Raw genomic sequence first — 22297 nt, 5'->3', positions numbered from 1 at the left:
GTGACAGTAATACGAGTTTGTGAACTCAAAACCCTACCTTGGTGCTTTTTAACGTTACGATAAGGTCAAAGTATATAATATTCGCGATACCGCAGGTGATTTATTCCAGAGTTTCACGTGGCTTTGGGAGCATTTAATTTTGCAAAATTCATCTGCCGAACAAACAAACAACCCGCAACTTGTGTAATTCAATTCGTTTGTAATGAATAGAGGAGCTGAGGTGGAAAAACCCGCACGCTTATTTTACCTACAAGGGTGAAACCTTTCTATCATAATGCGATGTTTCGCTTTGCCTTAGTCAAGCTTTCGTTCAATTTTCCATGCAGTGACGAGAAATTTCATTTACGTGAACTATCGGATTATGGGAAAAGCTTTGCATACTGAAACTCTATGCGCGTGCAGATATAGAGTAAACTCCATCTGCACCAGCGCCTTGGTACAAAATCGATACGAACGATCGCGAGATAATGAATGACCGCCCGGTCGTTTGTCTTACGTGGCTACTTCGAAATTGTATCAGCTTGTCACGCGTAGCTGTTCACGGTGTTCGCCAGAGTTACGTTGCTCTTTTACAGTATCCAATATACAGACTGCAACGAAACAGCACAGTAAGCGAAACTATTCTGCCTTGTCGCACCAAAAATACTCTTGCCTATTCCGTTGAGTTAAGATCCAGAAAATTATCTCGACAATTTTTCGGTACCCATGCCCAGTTCAACATGAGTCCAGATCAAAGTAAAACTTACAATTAGCTGTGGTAGAACAAATGGTTCCTTGTTTAACTATACGTGTGATATTGATCCGTCAAAGCATGGCAGTTATCCGTCGTGATTTAGGCGAAGTCTGTAAGTAATTATAGACTGATCTGGCTGATTATTACAAGCATATAGCGTTACGCTTAAAAGTTGGCCGACGGTGAAAGCCCTAATTCAACCGAAGGTTTAGCTGTTCGCCGAACTTGTCTTACCGGTGGTACCGGAGTTCCCTGGTAGTCAGAACGCGGTGGAGACGCGGATACACTCATTGGAGAGTTAAGTTTCCGAATTTAAGTTTTTCTTTACTTTATTCCCCTTTTGGAACGGGGCATCCAAGAAGTTCGTATGGGTTTCCCAGTCTCAAAAGGCCAAGGGAGACTTATTTCGTCGTCGCGTGAATTGTGAAAGAAAAAAAAATCGATTGAAACGTTGTGTTCGAGTCAAAATTTACATGCGCATATCGTTTGACAAAGTGATAATTAGATTTTCAACGGATCTGCAGAGGTTTCTGTAACATTGTAATTATTAATAAGAAACAGCTGCTCGAATCAGCATTGCGCCTTTTTTTATCTCCTTGGCGAAATTACTCCCTTGATTTAGAATTGTCTGGAATACTGCTCGGTTTCCTTGAGGGGATACTGTTTCACAGGGTCCCTTTTCCACCGCTGCTGCGCAGCACTGCAGATGAACGTGGGTAGGTGGATGTATATATTTGCAGTGGAATCTCTCAAGACCTTGAAATGTTATTCTTTCCACAATATACCGTCGTTCAACTGAAAAGCCATCAAACAGTCAAGTGTGGCTCCACGGTACAAAAGCGAGGGACTCGCATAATTTGAGCGTTGATTGCGGTTAATTTGTTAGCAATTTAGCCTGGCCTTGACAAAAGCTATTAATTAGAAAGCTAAAAACTTTTGAACCTTGCGTCGCGGAAATTCTCTATGTAATATTCGAAAAACCAAGTGCCACTTATCACGACACGAAGCACTGTTTTGCATTAGGTACGCACCCTGCCAATTCCGCCCTCTCGTCTCAACTGTCTGGAGCCAGAAACCAGCCACTTAATCCTATCCACCGTCCAACAACTCTGTAATAGGAGTACCACAGATGAAGTGCGTCAGGGCAAACCACCCAGTCGACTAAAGCAATCGCGGACGAGAATCCTCTACATTAATTCACTCTCGTTCCGCAAAAAAAAAACGCCCACGCTTTTCCACGTGCGGTGAAAATTGCGATAAAATCATTTCACCAGGGTAATCACTCAATTCTAAATTAAAGGTCAATCGAGATACTGACGAGAGATTTTTCATTCTGCCGATCTATTATGTATAGCCAACTTGCACCCGAAGGATGAGCTTTCGCAATCGCAACCAGTTTTATTGGAATCATAAATCACGCGGTTGACTGATCACTGCTCGTTAGGTTGACGTTCGATGCGACCGTGCTAACTCTTTCGGTTGAGAAATTTTGCATCCGGAGTAATCGAGCGTGGGAAAAAGATAACACCGTATACCTTCGGTCATATCGTAGGTAGAATAGAAAATTTACTCACCGTGATGATTGTCGGCGGCTTATCTATTCCACGGTTTTTCCAGTGGTGTAAATCGAGCGAAAACTCAATTGCCAAACACAATGGGGATGATTTTTGGTATGAAATATATGAAAACTCGCGGGTTCGCCCATCTCGGTCCATTCGTCGTTCAGTCGCTGCACGTTCGTCATCACGTGAGGAAATTCAAGGCACAGAGCACGCGTTGAGCTATTACCGTTGTATACATATACATATACGAACGTATAAGTTTCTCCTTAATTAATTGATCGACTGATTGATTGGCTGATTGATTGATTACCCGCGGTAGCATCAATTCGAATCAAGTCCATTAAAATAACGAACAACGTTCCCCGTGCTCGACGCGCACCGACCGTAACCAGATCTCTGATTTTTCAACTGGTCTCCACTGGTCTCCCGGTCGGATCGAAATTCGAATGATCGACCGGATTTCACTGCTTCGGCCCAATCACCCAAGTGTTAAATAAAGTAATCATTTGCAAGACCGGTGAATTCATCGGGTACTCTCGAAGCGTTTTGCCACGACGAACATTGTTTTGGTCCGTTTGAAGTTTCTCCCTCTCGCGGTCGCACCCCGTCGTGAAATACTTCGAAACGATCGACAAACTAACTTCCTAAAGATACGTACAGCGTGTACACTCCTTAACCATCCCTGCGGGATAGCGATCTTTCCCTGTGAGTTTCGCTAGGATCCTGCCGCATGCGGGAAATTGAATTGGCTTCTATATCAGTTCTGCAGAGCTGAGGGGTGGGGGAGGATGTGTTTCACCGCCTATCTTCGAAGTTTGTCCAATCGCTCTCTTACACTTACACAGAGGCGCGTAAGGTTCGCCTATAGGTGTGAAAATCAGAGGCGCGGCGTGGCGGGGGCGATTTTATAATATACCAAATTGTTGAAATCGGAAATCCAAACCGTGATACCATATGGCGAGTGTATTGGCTCCGCTTCCGCAAGCTGTAACTCGGATTACAAATAAGAACAAGGTGTCCTTGGCCGAACGACGGCCCTGCGCAAACGGCGATAAGGGTCGATCATCGTCGTACATGATATGTTGTTATATGCCATCATAGATAGGGCGGCATAATCAATGCACGGTTTTGTACCCTGTACTGTTACGTGTCGGGAATTACATCCAATGTGGCGTAGGTATTGTACCAGGCACTGTTGAACGGTACTCGTATATTTCATGATAATACGATGATTCCTTTCTTCTTCACGCATTTTCTCGGCACGTGTAAAGTACGTTACACGTATTGAAGGCGAAGCTGTTCTTCTGACGAAAACGCAATACCGTTTCGAGCTTAACAAATATTTCCTTCAAGCTTATGGATTTTGGGGCATCTACTTCTGTTACGTTATTACTGACCGAGTGTTCGAGTTAGCTTTGCGTCTATTTCCGCACATGAGAGCAATGCGTTCTACGCATAGTGTTCACGAATAGAACCTCATAGCGCAGCGTATCGAACCCCAAGGTTTCTCGTTCATACGGAAGGAGAACAAACGCCCCCCTACTGATCCGAAATTAAAGAGGACCTATCGTATTGACGAGCTATAACGCTGCGCCCCGTCCAATTCTCGGGAAAACAAATTGCCGTTGGGTTGCCGCGGAAATCGATAATACCAGTGTGTGTGGAGAGAGTGATGCATTCGGTGGTAGCTTATTTATCTTCGATGTAGTATCTTTTCAACTGAAATCCACGTAAATTTGAGAACATTGAAACTCGAGTTTTTCCAACATGTACAAATGTAGGGGTAAAAAATTTACAACAATCTGGGTGCACGTCCGTGCGAAATTACCTCTTACGAAGCTGAAACTATGCCTAATCGAATGTATTCAATCTACCACAGTCTCTCCGTCAGCGGTAAAAAGTTCTTTAAAATGTGCAGTATATGGGGGATGCCGAAGGTAAAACAACAGCGTCGATTTATGCAATTTTCCGATATAACGTTCGCCACGCCTGCTGTGACCACCTATATTCACAGCCTATATATGATGTCAGGAAATTCCCGAATACTTTTACCCGTAAATTCTCGTTTATCAGAGGAAATTCTGCTCAGGGGTGCTCCTCTCCCAATCCCCCTTTTATTCTCTCTCTCTCTCTCTCTCTCTCCTTCTCTTGCCAATCTTGCCAACAAATAGTCAAGTCTAACGACCGGTAGTTAAAAGTCCTTCCTTAAATGTGATGAATTTATGGAACGTGCTACCCCTCTGCTGCCATGCACGATAGAAAATCAACGCAGGTGCTAAAAATAACAACAAATATCCACCTGCGCTGTTGTAACTGTGCGAAAATGACGCTATTTGTTCACTTGCCGACAATAGCTTACCTAACGGTTGCATTTTTTGTCTCTCAAAAGACTTATCATCAATTGATTACTTTACATTTTTTACATCAATTATGGCGCTAGTTTATTGAAGCATGTTGGGCCGTAAGTTTGATAGAAATTTGTCAATTTTAACACTGTGAAAACATAAACCGATTCATTGGCACAGATTGAAAATGTCGAATTTTTGCTATTTATTCTTTGAGAGCGAAATTTGTGCCAGGATTGGTGGTGATCAAAAGCATTCGAGAACTGAAATAACCTCCGATGCTTAATGCCTTTCATCCCGCACTTGTTGGACATTGAGCACTTTGTCGTATTTTGAATGTCTCACCAGTATCAAAGAAATTGTTCCTAATGAGCGTTAATTTTAATTTTAATCAAAATTGCCTTTGAGTTCAACGTAAGTGTGACGTTATAATTGCTGACCCTCCTTGACGTATCGATACAGTCAAATTAACGCTTATTATACACTTTCGCCAATTTCAGTTGGAACATTCAATCTTTTCAACGCGTCGGTATTCAAGGTGAGTATTTTTCGGGCACGAACCTTTCTTTACGTGCTCCGATTTCGGTATCGCGTATCTATAGCGTGTCCGTTCTTTTTCGTATCAGCTTTGCGCCTCGGTGTTCAGTTTCACATCGCTGTACATAATCCCGTTCGAAAATCGTTTTTCACAGGTTTGACATTCTACTTGTCTGAAAGAATGCCGAGAGTGTTCCGTTTAATCTCCGCGTTCTCCCATCGCCTCGAGTTGTGTATCCGGATCATAAAATCGATACCTTCCTCTCATCCGTTGATGCTTTACACCTGACTCACACGCCATTACGTTACATCTCCACGTGAAGAAAGCACGCGGAGCAACCGCACTCGCATCTACGAAGGTTAAAGTGATCTCGAAGGTAAAGATTGCTGTTAAACCGTAAAAATTGAAAGTTACGGTGTTTGCAAGAAAGTCGAGAAAACCAATATCGTTCTCCGTCTCTACTTCCACCGTCGAGGGCAATCAATTTGTAGGGCACATATGTGTGCCATCCAGCGGTGGGTCCGCTGCAGGTGGCGGGTGTTTCGAAGGCTTTGAAAAGTCGGGCGTCGGGACGCCTGCAGGGTGGCAGGACGCCTGCGCCCAACGCTGCCCCAGAATGCCGTCCCAGTGTGCCAACCGCACCATGTCAACGACGCACGCCGGCCAGTGCTGTCTTCGACCTCTTCCCTGCAGGACGGTCCACAGAGCGTGCAGCTTCGCCACTCTCTCTATACTTTTCTTCTCAAATATCTTGCACTCTCTCTACCGTCGTTGCATAAATTACCACCTTGACGAACGTGTCAGAAGCATTTTTTACACCCGTCGTACAAAAGGCTTTCGATACTGTTCCCGTTTAACGTAATTACAGAAAATTTAGAAATCAACTCTACCCGTTTCTTCTATTACTTTCACATTCAATTCTCTACAGAAAAGCACGAGATGCTGAACTTGAAACCTTTCTAACGTATCGGGAACATTGTGTGAAATCAAGGAGCAGAGTAGCTGGTGCCCAGTGTTGACAGGATACCGCTACTCGAAACCGAGATCCTCCTGAGCGCGTTGAACGCAGTCGTGGTTATTGAGACCTCAAGTAAGCTTCATATCACCTTTTCACTTAGAACTTATTTAGAGATAGAGTAGACAGTTTCCAGACAAGCGCGTAGTCCCTTTATCTGTAGTGCACCGGAGTAAGGATAATCCGCGGGGATTCAACCGAGGCGTAAATAACCAGCATCCCCTGTTGGTCCCTCCTTCTGTCTTTCTCCTTCAAAATCGCCTCTTCCCAGCGGAAACTTGACACCCAGTGTCACTTTGCGATCGCCTTTACCGTCCTAAATTAAATCTCGCCCAGAGATACGAGCAGTCCGTGGTAGACGACGGACGGTAGAAAGTTCCCCATTTGATAAAGCGACTCTTCTCCTCTCACCACCTCCTTCTCATACCGCTCCAATACCGCCATGTGCTCCGGAAACGCGTTCATCTTCATTTTCCGAAGTCTAATCCTCCCGGGATACCCGGTCTGATCCATGATGCACACCGACTCAGACCACAAACCGGGTAAAACGGGTTAGCTACCCGGGACCCGACGGCGACGCCGACGCCACTTCGTCTTCGTCGAGTTTTGGCAGTTTAGGCGGGAGCAGAGGCAGTGTTGTCGCGAATTAGATCCTCGGAGGAGGTTTGTTTGGCTTCAACGGCAACGAAATGGTCGCGTGGTGTCTCATCGCGCGCGGCGAGAATGAATTAGGGATTTCACTGCACGCATAGCAGCAACCCGCCTACAGTGTACGCCTCAACACGATAACACATGGAGTAACACGTAGCTGTGTTAGTACTTACGGGCGCAGCGTATAGCCAGCCGGAAATCGATTCCCCCTGGTTTGAAGACCAACGTTTGTCTGCCGTTTCGCCGGGGATGTATTAAAACTACGTCGTAGTTCAGCTTGTTGCGCAAAATCCAACGCGCAAAGTTTCTCGTTAGCACGTTGAAAGGTGTTCGAATAACTCGAATTGCCGAATCCAAACCTGATCCGAAGCCGACTGGGAACAGCCGAGGGTACCCAGGAATTGATGCTTTTCGGAATTGAAAAAGAGACGCAACGGCGATGATCGGACGGGTGAAAAATTGCCCACGTGGCTGTGCGGTTTCATCGGCAACGAGGTCTTTGAATATTGATTGGGAACGCACCAGCCTCAGTAGGTTACACGCGAGTTTCGTTCAGTAAGTTTTCATCCGAAACGCAGGCAAGGTGGCTGAGCGGTGAATCGGGGTGAATCGGTGCGCTCGCGCCCCCGCGAGGCGGAGGTCATTCACCCCGGCGAAGATGCTCCATCTCCCGTCTATCCATGCAGTATTCTGTGCTCCCTAACGGCGCCGGGAAGCGTCGCGCGACACGTTTTCACCCACTTCAACCAAAACTGTGCGATTTCTCGGCCTGTGCAACCCAGGAGAGAGAGGGAGAGAGAATGAGAAAGAGCATGGAGACCAACCGTTGCAGACGTATCTGTTATACACGTTTCAAGAAAATAGGTCACTCTCGTTTCCCCCCTCGCCTCTTGATTGCGCAATATTTTTACGCCACGTTCATTTATCCCCTGACGAACCCTGCGGAACTCCGAAAAAATATATCTCATCTCGAAAAAAGCGGCGCAAATTTTTATCCCGTAACTAGATGATTCACTTTTTTTTCCCCCTCGGTAATTAGGCTCCTTTTTATATTCTTGGTCCTTCATTTGCGATGGAAATCAGACCCTCGACGTATTTTTTTATTTTCCCGGACGAGACGAGCGGACGTTCTAACACAGTGCATGCGACTTGTCTTGAGAGGATCAGAATGAAGTTTCTGACGTCTGATGATTTGTTTCGATGAAATGAATTTCACTTGCGCGAAACTTTTTCGCTGTTGGCTGAAATTAATTCTCAAAGGTAGATTTTAATGCCCTGAAATTGAACGACGAACTTTTTTTACTTTGTTTCAGGAACGCTGCAGCAGTTTTTTGTCGAGTGAGCTTCTGTGTGTCGTCGCGAAGGAAGAGGAATCAAAAAAAAAAGTTTCTATCCAATCAATATGAAAGTGTATTACTATTCGCTTTCAAAGAAATCGGGACTGACGTATACGTGATTGGATGAAACGCACAGGATAAGCCCTTGTGAATAAATGAAAATGGTGAAAAATCAATAAATATCAATATAATAAATTTCGTATTGTTGTGCGCGAGGCAATTTCTCTTGAATTGTGCTTAACGATAAGAAATTAAGCTTGTGTGTGGAGCTAACGCAAATTACACTATTATCATTGTTTGCAACAAGTCAACTTGCAAATAACCGAATCAAAGAGCAAGGTAAAAGAAAAAGCTGTGTTGAACTTTTGTCCAAATTTCAAGCTGCGAGATCGCAGCTCAAAGCCAAAACGAGCGCGGCTTAACATCCGAACATTTCCGAGAGATTGCCTTCGGCAGTAACGCAGAGCTGGTGATAACTCGCGGAGCTACCGAAACAAGAAGAACAATATCGGCGAGGAGGAGAGAGGCGCGTCTTTTCAGAAATCGGAAGTGCGGAACGTGGAACAAAGGCACGAATATGTCCTGAGTCCTGATGGGTCGCTTCGCACCACGAGAACCAGCAACTCCCCGAGGAGGGGAAACGCCAAAGAGCTTCAGAAGAAAAAGTGATAGAATTGACACGGATTACTAAAAGGGCCTCGTGACGGAGGGGCTTCGCACAGCCCTGGCGCGGCTGCGGCAATGCTCGGGTAGTTCGCTGCCAAACTCCCCAAATCCACCCGCAACCCCGGAACACAAAGCGCACGTGAGTATCAACATCGAGCACCACCCGTGTGGCGGGTTCAATTTTTTCCCCCGAATCCGTTCCGAATCCAGTCTTTGCGCTCCCCTGTGTATAATTCATGATCGATGAATGTGATCCTCTTTTCGAATTTCGCTTTTTCGTCAAGGCTCGTTCCGTCGCCCGTTTGGTCGTATTTTATCAACCATCGATCGATCAATTTACTTTTTGTTACGTATTGTGATGCCCGTCATTGTTCTCCCTCGATTCTCTCCGAGAACCACACGTTGACCACGTCCTTGTTTTCGTTTTCGCAAAAAAGATTTCAATTTCAATATCCAAAATTTCTCACCGTACCTACACCGCGTAACATGTACGTGAAAAAGCATTCGTCGAGGTGCTGAAACATGCAAACTAGGTTAAGGTCGTCCTCTTGATGGTACAATTTGCTAAGAATGCCTAGAATAGGAGTATAAGCGCAGACTTGTTCACGAAATGCAAATATCAGATGTATTAAAGCTACGAGTACACGGTATCTAACAAGGGGAGTGTCAAACTTGGGAATCACAGATTTCCATCACTTTTATATATATTGTAGGGCAGGGTCCCCTCAATAAATATATAAAGCGGCAAGACGCCATTCGTTTTTGTTATTGAGAAATTTCAACTCAAAGTTCTATATGTAAATTAAGTAGAAGGAACCTTTTTACCGGTTGCAGCAATAGTTCCGTGGCGTAGCGGTAACGCTCTTGCTTACTGAGCGACTTTATTTTTGATAATATTGATTACTTTGTTATTATAATTATTACAAATCCTATTTTTATCATTTTTTGTATTTTTTCCTAACTTAAAAATAAAAAAATAATTTATAGAAATATTAATTATTAATTATTTATTTTTGTATTAAATAATTTATAAAAAAAAAAAAAAAAGTAACTCTAACGGAACTTGAACAGCCGTTCGGTCCCTCAGTAAGCAAGAGCGTTACCGCTACGCCACGGAACTATTGCTGCAACCGGTAAAAAGGTTCTTTCTACTTAAGTTACATATAGAACTTTGAGTTGAAATTTCTCAATAACAAAAACGAATGGCGTCTTGCCGCTTTATATATTTATTGAGGGGACCCTGCCCTACAATATATATAAAAGTGATGGAAATCTGTGATTCCCAAGTTTGACACTCCCCTTGTAAGTGTAGCACAATATTCGGTGTATCGCGTCGATAGCTTCGTATCCATGCAGCGCGAGCTCAATGCCTCACATAATAATACATTCTATTTCTACAGTAAAATTTTATTGATATTGTTATCGCTCTGCTAGGCATTCTAAACGGAGAGAATATCTTGAACAAAGTCTGGTTCTCGATTCTCCCGAAATATCAATTTTACTCTTTGTTTTCCATCTAAATGAACCCTTCTTATCGATGAAACTTGTCTTCCGTTCTATGTTTGCGGTGAAAATGTTGCAAAGAAAATGTCTCATAGGACACTATAGTCGACGGTCAGTGATTCGAGTCAATAGCGCCAAGTCTGTCATCACTCTGCGAGAAAGTCTATGCTTTTCGACTGATGCCATTTTCGAAGCTTCTAGCTTAATTTAATGGCAAGTGGAGACGTTTGATGCGTCAGTGAAAGGCTTTTGAGGCGAAGCTTTTAGGCTCAGTGGTAGGCGGAGTGGAACTAGTCCGTTTGAAAAATGTTGGAGTCAAACTTTGAAAGGAAGTTTAATCGGCAAAACGCATCGAGAAGATTGGTTCATTCCCCCTTCCCCCGTATTTTTCTACAACAGGCTATATATCTTAACGCCGTTTCCGTCTTACCTGGCATTTGCAGACTTGAATTATTCTCGCTCTTATTTTCGTTACCGACATCACAACGACGGTATTATTTTTAGCACGACGACGTTGATAGTTTTATGCGGTGAAAAAAAATTACACGCGTCGGCGTAGCGAATCAGCTGCCGCAGTCTTCCGCAGCTCGGTATTTGAATTTATGCGAACCAATTTCCATGAAAATTCCATTGTTCGTTTTTACCCTGTGTAAGAGTACCTAATTTACGGCTCTGCAAGTAATTCCGAGACCTTTAAATACCTGAAGGTTGAATCGTTTAAACGGCCACGTTCATTTGTTTCCGTTTGCAATTTCGACTTCCTTCCTCGTCGCGCATTCAAAATAATATGTGTACTACATACATACATACATGTACACACCAGAAATAACCTGCACGCAAATTTGAATATTCATTCGCTTTTGTCACACACATAAACTAATTATTAAAAGTGTTCGGTCCCAAAGGACTCCTTGAGAGAGACAGTGCTCGAATTGCAGAGGTTACGGTCACAAAAAATTCTCAACCATAATATATCTTGTATTTTATGAGTTCCTACGGACCTGAGTTTCTAGTCCTGGTTGACGAAAACGACATCCTCGCCATGTTATTCAAATACTTAGTAGCGAGGAATTAAGGTCAAATTTAAATTCGGTTCCAGTCTTTTCCTGATCACACAGTTTAAATGGACAAACTGCTTTCACACAAAATTTTCATTCGCCCACGTGTAATGTAATATTTTATCTCTTACTTACCGGCTATCATCCTTGCCCATCGTTCTCGGAAATTCCCACCGAATTATTGCATTTACTCACGAACAAGGACTCGCTGCGAGAACATAAAGTCGGCGTCGTAACTACAACGGGTGGAATATAGGCCGTAGACCCGTTGGCGACTGGCCCGCTGTAACTGGCAGCCACTACTTGTAGTCGCCTGACTCACGCTCGTTTCTACTGCCGGACCTAGCGAGGCAAGCACTACTTGCTGTGACGCCGGCCCAAACTCTGCAAGTAGTAGGTGGTCGTCTGACCCACGGCGTCCGTTTCTACTGCTTGACTTGGGAACGGGATGCCCAAAACACGCGTTGGGTAAACGCCAGGGAATCCCTCGTATTGCCGCGCAACTTTTACACCTTTTAACTTGTACGGTATCTGAGGTGGAGTTTTGAAAAATACGGGGGAATTTATTGTTTCAACAAAGAGAGGGGAAAGTTTTTCTAATTCGGTCAGATTGTTCAGCTGCGGGAGTTCGGAGACGCCGACTTATTTAAGGGCGAATTTAATATTCTCTCTAGCAAATGTGTGTTTTTCCAATCGGTGCAGTGACCACCACGACGTATAATTTTGTTGTTTCTTGGGATTTTCTACAGGGACTTTCGCAACTGTTTAAAATAAAAAAAACCTTGATTTTACGCATCGGGAGTCTGAAATTATTATTAATATATGTTAAAGTTATGCAAAGGAGGATTAATTATTTGTGAATTATGTGAGCATAATTAATTACCCACGTCGAGATTTTACCGCGGACCTTATAAGTAATTACGAAAATGTCAGGGCGGAAATTTCGTGGGTGTAGAAAATTTTCGTCCAAAGTTTACCCTTTCCGACCGGCTTATCAGCGTGCAAACGACGGCGGTGGGGCCCCGGAGGAATGGTCAGATAGAAAAAAACAGCGGACACAAATTGTTGAGATTGAAATCAAGCTGGATTTACATCGCCTAACGAATTCACGGTACGAATTTATTGCCTCTTGTAAGCAGAATTTATCGAACCGATCGAGACCGCGGTAACGGAAAACGAATGCTTACTTAACATGATAGGAAAATTTCTGTTAACACGTTTCTACCACCGGCCTGACTGATTTTACACGCGGTAAGTTTAATGCGTGCTCAGCGCTCTTCGACGGACAAATTCAGGTCCATTACGGAAAACGGTCTCTACATGCGTTCGTAAATCTACGCTGCGAAATCACACGCTTACAGTGTAAGACGGTCTGTATTTATTTGACCGACAAATAAAGTTATTCAAGATTGAATCTTTACATAACAAACGATAATTATTGCCAAGATTCATTATACCGGTCCCATTTTTACAGTCCGTAAGGTAGTGCAAATTATACCAACGACACAATAGAATTGAGACACACTCATTTCACCTATGCCTTTGTGATTCGTGTTTGCATATGTAAATTTGCTACGCTCGATAAGCGGTACACATATACATATCAATGCTCGTCACGAAAGCTGATTCGATACCAGTCTTAGCATACGGTTTGAAATTATTCACTCAGATTAGAATTATAATTATTGTCACTGCAGATGTGAAAAATAAATCTGTAACTCATTGGAATACGGGATTTTAAGATTTTGAAAGTTATCATTAGATTTGACGAGATTTTTACGCAAAAATCCTCCGAACAAGCTTGCTTATTCTTTTCAAAATAAATTTTCAATAATGAATCACAACGTTTTTGAAACCAAGAAGAGAAACTTTCTCCAGACTTTAAAAATGGTATTGCAACCTTCGAAGCGAAATCAGATATTTCTTCACGTTTACTGTTTACAGCAGCTAGTATAAATTATCTCATCGCACTCCGAAGTGTCACGTGGAAAAAACCCCGTACCTTACGTTGCCTGCTATCTGCGTAGGCCACCCCTGCGGGGTTGTAGATTAGAGGGTCATGTATATTTTACGATGGTATATTTTTGACGTTCACACTTTTGCCGAACCATCCAGCCGAAATGATGCTACGTGATTGGCAGTCAATATACTTTTGCCAATTTTCAAATACAAAAATCAAATACTAGCATCTTGCGGTTTTTATGACGAAAAGCATTGTTGGACATTTTTCATTCCAACTGACGTGGAAAAAAATTCACAAACTTGTAACACCTTACGCAAGCAGCAAATTTATACAGCTTAATGGGTTTTTTTTTCACATCGAACATCAGCCAAGATTGAAAGATCTCAAAAATTTCTTAACACCGTTTGCTCCATCTGTTTGTACGTAAATTTAATTTACTCACGAGCCAGAGAACGGGTCCTTTCGGCGCAACGTTGTTATTGCAAACAGCACAGCTATATCGGACCATAAGAAAACGTTAAATATTTTTTCTTCGGCGACAAATTTCAGTCACAGAATACACATATGGGAAATAAACGCGCACAGTTCGTAGGTATCACTGAATTTTCTCTTATTTTATTTTTTATGACAGGGTGAAAAGTGTTTTTCAAGTTCGTACAAACAACCCTCTCAAACACTCACTTTCCTTCGTCTTCTCATTGTACCTGTATCGTTCTACCAGGAGTGAACGATACAAAAAAAAAAAAAAAGACAAAAAAAGAAAGAGATCGATATGTAAAAATTGACTGGCGAACGGGTAACAGCTTCTTTCTAGAACTCCGGACGGAGAGAGAGGGGCTCTCGCTAGTTTGATATACTCGAGAAAGGGGTTTCTTTTCCCAATTTTCCAGCTGTCGAAGCGGGTGAACGTCGCGGAGGGCAGGGTGAGGCCTAAACAGGGGAAATAAATTCAAAGTACACAAAAGTGATCGATTCGTCCTCCGGAAATTGAGTACGCTGTGAGCATTACCCTCCAATTATTAGGTTACCCTGTGTGTACCCCGGGCGCTATGTAGAGCACTAAAAGTCACAAGCGACGTAAAACCCGTGTTAATTAAGCAGCTCCGGGATAGTTAAACTAATTTCAACCGTATATAGTTATAACGGCGGCCAGGAAATTAAAACTTCGTACCCACGCACCAGCATTTTACGCTGTGTTTTACGGTATCATACACGTTCTCGAAAATAAGAGGGTCGTCACGCGATTTTTGGATGCCTTGGAGAATTCCCAGTCTCAATTTTTTGCCGCGATAAATTTCTTCCTCCGAAGGTTACGAGTATCGCGGTTGCCGCAGGTATCGGGCACCTTCAAAGCCGATCGGCAGTAATAAAACTGAACTTGACTTTTCGACGCGAGGTTAACACCGCTTGCGGAAACGCAAATCATTTTTACTCCTCTTTTTCATTCCCCTTTATTTACTTTTTTTTTTTATCAGTTTCTTAGCCAGGCGCGGATTTACTTTGCCGACTCGAGCAGACCGGTATTTCAAGGGGTTGATCTCTGACCTCTCCAAGGTCGGTTCAGGGCCTGACTTTTCGGGTTATCTCACTTTTTTTGAGAGGTACGCGTTTTTTACCTCGCAAAACACAGCTGTGCGAACATGCACAGACGTATAGCAGCTTTACCGTAATAAAGCTGTGGAAGAGAAAAAGAAAGAAAGAACACTGTTCGCGTGAAGTGTTATGCGGTTCGGCTCCGATGAAACGAATGTTTATTGAATAGAACGAAAAATACGGTCGGGTTGAATTTATGCCACCGGCGTCTTATCCGCGCCGTGGGAATTCGGGGAGGGAGCGGGATAGGTTTGCAAATCAGTCGGCGAGGGCGCAGGATCACTCTTCCACTAAAACTTTGCGTGTTTAGTAGCGTTTTCATGATCTCAACTACTGCCGAGGCGGAATGAAGACGGCGCGGAGAGCAACGGATGAAAAGGGTCGACGCGTTTCGTGAGAATATTGAAGAATATTAAGCGATGTCTTCGCGGCGGCAATTCAGAGAGACGGAAGCAATAACGGTAGCAATTTCCCTGCACTTCGTGCGGCAGAAACCCGTATCTCGTGTATTATTTCTTGCCGAGGAAAGGGAGTAAGTTAATCTTGTTGTAAATTTGTCTGTTTGTTTTCGATTGTCGCTGAAATATTAGATCACGAGGGTGCAATTTATAAGGGGCTCGTGATTGTTCTACTCGTGCAGCTTTTCATCAGCGTTGCGGAATTTGGAAAAAAATGTCTACCGTTGATATAGGTTAACGAAAACGTTCTCTTCATTCGCGTAATCTTTCTCTATAGGTATAATATATAAATGTTCGTCGTGCTGGATCGAAAAAAGAAATCCACGTACATGTCCAAAATTAATTCCGCGGTCATTTGGCTTTGGCTAAATGCGGCGTCTACGTGACCTGGCCCTCGCTTAACCAGCCGCCCCAATAACGTGAAACGAATAATATACCCCGGAACACTCAACGTTATGGTACAGCCCGATTGAAAAATAACGATACGATTATAGTGAGGGTTCAGTTTGTTTTGGTAGGTTAAAGTGGTGGAGGAACTTATTCCAAGGTTTTAGCGGCGATGTGTTTTTCGGTTCACGATATCTTCGTGCCGCTGCTGCAATTCAATGCGCAGTAATAGGATATCTATTTTTTTTTTTTTTTACTAGGCACGGTAGTCTTTGTGGTATACCTAAGATATTTACGTGAAAATTCAGATTCTTTCGGGGTGTAAATATTTTCAGCGTCGAAAAACCGCTCGTTTTTAACTGTATGTATACTGTCAAAATAATCTTCTTCATGGAATGGGGATTTGCGTGTCAAATGAATCACTCTTTTTTCGCGATATACTGGACTTCGCTACTTGGGTTCACCAGGCCTTCAAGTAATCTCGGTAATACACGTTTCTGCCGCTTACGGTTATCAATGTCACGTTATATGAAAAGAAGAAACAATCTGAGTTCTCGTCAGCTTTTTAGAATTGCTTTATATTCGCAGGCTTAATGTAGAGTAACTTCGTCTGAAATTATATATAATGTGTTGGTTTATGAAATGGAATATTTTCACTTTCAGTAATTCAAATATGAATATCCTTATCCAAATTGATGTTTGATTATGTCAAAATTTGATTTCGTCACATAAAAACATATTTAAATCGTTCGCTTTTTCCACTTTGAAGCAGACATGTTTGACGTACACATATTTTTATCCAAAGTCGTGCCAGGGCATCAATTATTGGATTCAGAAAGAATTCAATGTCGTTTCATATTCTGACGGAAATTGAAGAATGTAATACAAGGAACTTGAAAATTGAATTGTCATTGAATGAAAAAAATGGGAAATAATCTTGAAAATTCTTAGATTCACCTTCAAATATAATGCTGCGAAACGGTGTGATACCAATTGTAAAATAAATTTCCACCACTCTCGTCTGGTTCCTGATTCAAGTAGTTTAACCAAATTAGATGATTAATTTATTGCTCAATCCTACATCCTTTATATCACAATTTCATACAATATACTATAAAAAAGAAAAAAAAATTGCCAACACATACAACGAGGCTAAAATTACCGAGTCATTCTTTTGTATGAAAATGGCGAACAAACCTCAGCAGTGTCAATAAAGGGTTTCGAAAAATTCGGGAAACAAATGTAGAAAAAAATTAAAACTGCGCGATCAGCTTCCCTTTCTGTGTAACATGAGATTTGTACTTCATTCAACATTCATGTCCGCTTTTGTTCACACGTGAGGTCCGATGATCATACATAGTCCTTGGAAACTTGTACCGAAATAGTTGGGCGAAATTGGGCGGCACAGGGAAGGTATAATCCAGGAACAAAACAGTTATTTGATTATCATGACGAGCACCGTACAAAGCGCACAACGAGCCATATTTGATTACATCTATACCGCGTATATTCCTGATTCGTGATCCAGGTTAAGCACACAAACGAATCGCTTTTTTTATTTGCATAAGCCAACTGCGGACGATTGATTTAATATTTATGGTACCGGACTTGATTCTAAATGGAATACACCTGTAATTACCTTCGAAACTATAAGCCTCCTGTTGTTGACCGTCTCCTTAATGATATCCCTGAGTCATTCGCGGGCATTGATGTGTGGATATTTAGTTTTAAAACTCGGTAATTGCACGGCGATGCGTGACCTGTTTTAACAGGAAACTGCACAGTCGGAATTATTCAGAATACCTGGAGCTCGCCCAACGGTATTGCGGAGTCGGCATAATAGTTCGTTTAATAAGCTCAAGGGATGATTAATTGCGGTGGTGCCTTTGCAGGGTAAGGCAAAATCACCGTGAGATAAATAATTGATCACTCTGTCTACCTCCCGCTAATTCCTCCAACCAACAACCCTTGGGACCGGGAAAATTTATTATGCTTCAGATGTGTCTAAATTTTTTTTTTTTTCTTTTCCATTATTTTCTTAATTGACTTTATAATTCGATTTACCCGGCCTTCTCAACCCGTGGGTGAATCTGGTACTTTTTAAATCCCTTTGTCTTCAGGCAGTGGGCGAATAAATACGTAATCTTTATATACAGAATATTAGGTATTTAGGTACCTGTTTTAATCACCTGCGATTTAAAATCGAACCGAAGGTTTACGGCAACGTTTATATAGAAGATGGCGAATTTGCCTCGTTATAGTAAAAAATAATCGAGTAAAGAAGACACGTTAAATTGGGAAAATTATCACTCTAAAATCGTATAATAAAAATAATTCCTCGCGATGACGGAACGATCGTTGTTTAGTCGCGTGTAAATTTCGACGAAAATTTTGTTCCGTTCCCTCTCTCTATTTGCGCGCAACTAGATTTGACTTGCTAGATTAAACGGTGATATTAACGTTCTAAATAATTTTTTGTCAAATGTCTCTGCTGCGCGGGGTGTGCATTTATCAGCAGAGCCCTACCCTACCACCAATTCTCTGAAATCCGTTTAACCAATGAATTACCTTGTCCGCATTTGTCTAACGCGTCTCACATACAATGTACGAGACTGATAGTGTTATCATGTTATCATGCTTAGGTGGGTTTTCACAGTTGCCCGTTACTCGAAGCAATTATCTAACAGACAAAATTTCAAATATCACAAATAAAGTTTTCGTTTGAATCCGAGTAACACGAAATGCTTACAATATTGGTATTATCTTTTCAAGAAATCGTGAATTGTTCCGATTATAGCGGAAATATGTTTCGGTTTTTTCCTTTTTGTCGTCGATAACTCTTACGATGAGTTATTCGATCGGAATGTATTCAGCATTTCACAGATGATACAATCTTGATACTCTTAAAACGTAGAAAAAATACTATAAATGAGCTTAAAATTTATTGAAAATCGTGGTGCCGTACGATTAATTATCCGCTTATAACGCTGCCGAAATAATTAATGATCCGCAAGTTTTTATATTTTGCTCGAACTTTTTTCAGGCTACTCCAATATTGCTTATTAAATTTTTTCAATTTGTTGACTCATCTGACGCTGTTTATAATGCAACAAAAATAACGCAATTCTCGATTGACTTCAAGTCGTGTAATAAATTGATTTCTAATTTGTGACAATTAGGAGTTCCCAAGTACGACGTACCGACGAAACTTTTTACTTTCGATGTATTGTTGCACAATTTTCCAAACCATTTGTAAGCGGACGCATAAAATTCAACGGCGATTATGGCGCAGCATCGCTACATAGACTTTGATTAGCGAAACAAGAGCGAATGCGGAGGATTGTCGGGAAGCTAGCTTTTATATATTTCACTCCTCCATATTTTACCTCCGCGAATCGCGACTCGGTACGTGACTCGCCTGGCGCCATAACGGTTGAGGGAATTTCTTATGCTTATCTGGCTTGAAAATTTTATATCCAAGCTTTTGCCGCGGACGACTGTTCAGTCGTTGGATCAGAGATACCCAGTCTCGTTTATCGAGGCTCTCATTTCGTCGAGCCTGCGTCGGCCTTTGCACGTCGGAAATGCAAATTTAGTGGGACACTGGCGGCAAATCGATTCGGCGACAATACGCCATTATAAATTGGATCGCTTGTGTTTTTGGGATGAGGAAATACCGATCGGTATTCCACAATATTACCTGCGGCGCGTTAACGAGGACGAGTGATCGTTCACGTATTGGAATTCTTAATTAGCAAGCCGGGTATTAATCTCAAGTTGAAAACATTGCGCACTATCTGCAAACTGCATATTGTCTGTCCGATTCATTCTACATATACGAGGCGTTCTCGCCACCTCAGCCACTTTTTTGTTTTTATCCTCTCTGATCTGTTCCATAAGTGGTTATACAGTAGTACTACTTGGAGCTACTCTTTGTGAATTTTTCCAGATTTTTTAGTTTGCTCGTTTCGGAATTGGTGTTTTTTTAAACCTGTATATCGTACAAGATTGAAGTCGATCAAAAAAATTTTAACATAAAAAAAAATCTTATGTTTTTCCATGAACTATTCAATGCAATATATCCTATATTTTTTATGACATGCCAATATAAGGTATATCGCATTAAATCGTTCAAGGAAAGTAGCAACTCAGATTTACCTTAATTCACGTTTTCGGTAGAATATTTTTTTACTCGGCAAGAATGTCGAGTTCCACGGTGGAAAAACATAACTTTTTTTTCCCCGACTTCAATCTTTCATGATATACGGGTTTAAATTAAAAAGAAAACCGTTTCCGCAACGAGAAAATTTAAAAATCTGAAAAAATTCACAGAGGGTACCTTTAAGTAGTAATGTTGTATAACCAATTATGGAACAGATCCGGAAGGATAAAAAAAGTGGCTGAGTTGGTGGGGAAATTCTCGTGCAACGTGAGCCGAATCTGTCACCGTGCTGCTGTTCAATCGTGATGTCAATGTGTATCAAACTGCGATTATTGGATTTACACGCAGTTAAAAAGTTCCGGTGCCCCGCAGCTTTCATGTTCAAACACGCTTCGCAGAAATCCAATCCGAATGTATGTCTAAAACTTCTTTAAACCGGGTTCGAAACGATTCTGAGCTCGCCACGGACTCGCTTTCCCTGAGTTTGAACGGTCTCCAGTTTCTTCGGGGATGTTTAATAAGGCGTCCTCCGTGATATCGAATTATGCGAATACTTTTTAAACAAGGGAAGAATAACTTTGAAAATTTCTCCGCACTTTGGAAGTGTTGCTCCGGTCGTTTGTCAATGCGTCGGTATATACCTGTCGTCTGGCCGCTAGACCAACTGAGAGAAAACACGTGTACCTACACAACTTGGGCACGGGATGGTGTTCAGGGAATCGTGTGCCGTCATCCCGTTAGTCGTGATATAGGTACTTTGAAGTATACGTATACCGAGAGTTGAAATTCCGTGACACACATACTTTCGTGAAGGCTCTCGACGTATTTGGGAATTCTCCTGGCTGTGGGGACTAAGGTATATGAATAACGGTTGTTGATTCGTTGAATCACAGGGCGCGATGCAAATTCTACGTCAAGAAACTCCGAATGGGTAATGAGAGGCTCAACCACGATTCTAAGAACAAAGCGAATTGCTCGTGGTTCTCCTCGTTTCGCCGGCAGTCAATGGTCCAATCTCGTTTATTTCCCTTATTTTGCTGATCCTCGTTATTCAACCCGCGGATTTTTTACCGTTACAGAAAGAGAAAACGAACCGGAGACGTTAAAAAAACATAACAGAAAACAAAAAAATACAACGTTATGATATACAATAATTTGCATAATATTTCGAAACGAACGTTTGCAGGGAGTTGAAAATTTGCCTCTGGGATCATTGATTTTTCAACCCTCTGTAACAGCTTGTCGCGAAATACGCTCACGTAGGCATCGGTCAGTGTGGCGGTTGAACGACAACCAAAATTTACCGCTTTGTCTGCGGAGCTATTTCTCGAGCGCAGCACTTTACACGTTATGTACAACGTTGCGCATCACGTACGTCCTACACATTTCTCTGTTGCTGCACTACAACGCGATATGGTACGCTACGTGCACTAGAGATTTCTCATTCTGATACATCGTACGTTCTTGTTGCCACGTACGTTGAAGTTCTGAGTTAGCTTCTCAACTGTTGTGTGCGGGAAAGCATGATTGAATTTCAACCGTTGCCTTATTCGATCTTTGCATTGAAAAACCCGAAAGTAGATGTTCATTGCAATTGTGGAATCAGGAACATCATCAAACCTCATGGTTTCTTCTCGCGAATATACTGATGGCTTTGCAGTGCAATGCTTGAATGGGCAACGAATAATAGATGAATATTCATTCTGTACGACAAGATTACCGTCCTTGAAGCTCATATTTATTTATATATATGCTGCTGTTCGACACACTAAGGCTGGATCAAAATTGGGTTGAATATCAGCCTTTGCAGGAGTGTATGAATAGAACCAAGCCGAATTTATTCCTATGTAAGACGTCGATACAAAGAATTGGTACAACGGGTTACGACAGTTGATTGTTATCGCAGTTATTCGAGCTTGTACCTACAATATTAATTGCAGAATTTAACCAGGCTGTGATTGACAAGGAGTAGGAGTTCTTTAAAATTAGTATGAGCTTTAGTTGTAGTTCGTTTACTTATATCTGAACGATTAATTACTTGTTCCAATAATATTTTTCCGTCGATTTGTTCGTTTTCAATTTATTTTAACCAATGCAAGGACGTCTCCGAGCATTACTCGGGTCACTTTACGATACACCGTCGAAATGGGTTTTCTTCATCCCTATGGCTGCACAATAAACTTGGATCGTCGATTTTTACATATATATATACCCGATGATACGTAACGAGAACAGGAAAAAAATATACTAAAAGGAATAAATTGCGACGTCTCTCAAGGCGAAGTATATCGCCGGGGCGAAAAAAGCTTACGAAGCATCTTGGGTG

The 22297-nt window shown here is 42.0% G+C and overlaps 1 protein-coding gene across 1 annotated transcript in view; it reads left to right on the top strand.

Annotated features, from left to right (window-relative positions):
- Positions 1-22297, top strand: part of LOC107224078 — a 94773-nt gene that overhangs the window by 4392 nt on the left and 68084 nt on the right. The window contains exons 2-3 of the mRNA XM_015663995.2: positions 5846-6268; positions 8158-8986. The gene's annotated coding sequence lies outside the window, so the exon portion shown is untranslated. The remainder of the gene's footprint in view (positions 1-5845; positions 6269-8157; positions 8987-22297) is intronic.

Source organism: Neodiprion lecontei, chromosome 3, assembly GCF_021901455.1.
Source record: "Neodiprion lecontei isolate iyNeoLeco1 chromosome 3, iyNeoLeco1.1, whole genome shotgun sequence".
NCBI lineage: Eukaryota > Metazoa > Arthropoda > Insecta > Hymenoptera > Diprionidae > Neodiprion > Neodiprion lecontei.
Note: the sequence above shows the minus strand (reverse complement) of the source record. Positions and strands in the feature narration are given on the sequence as shown.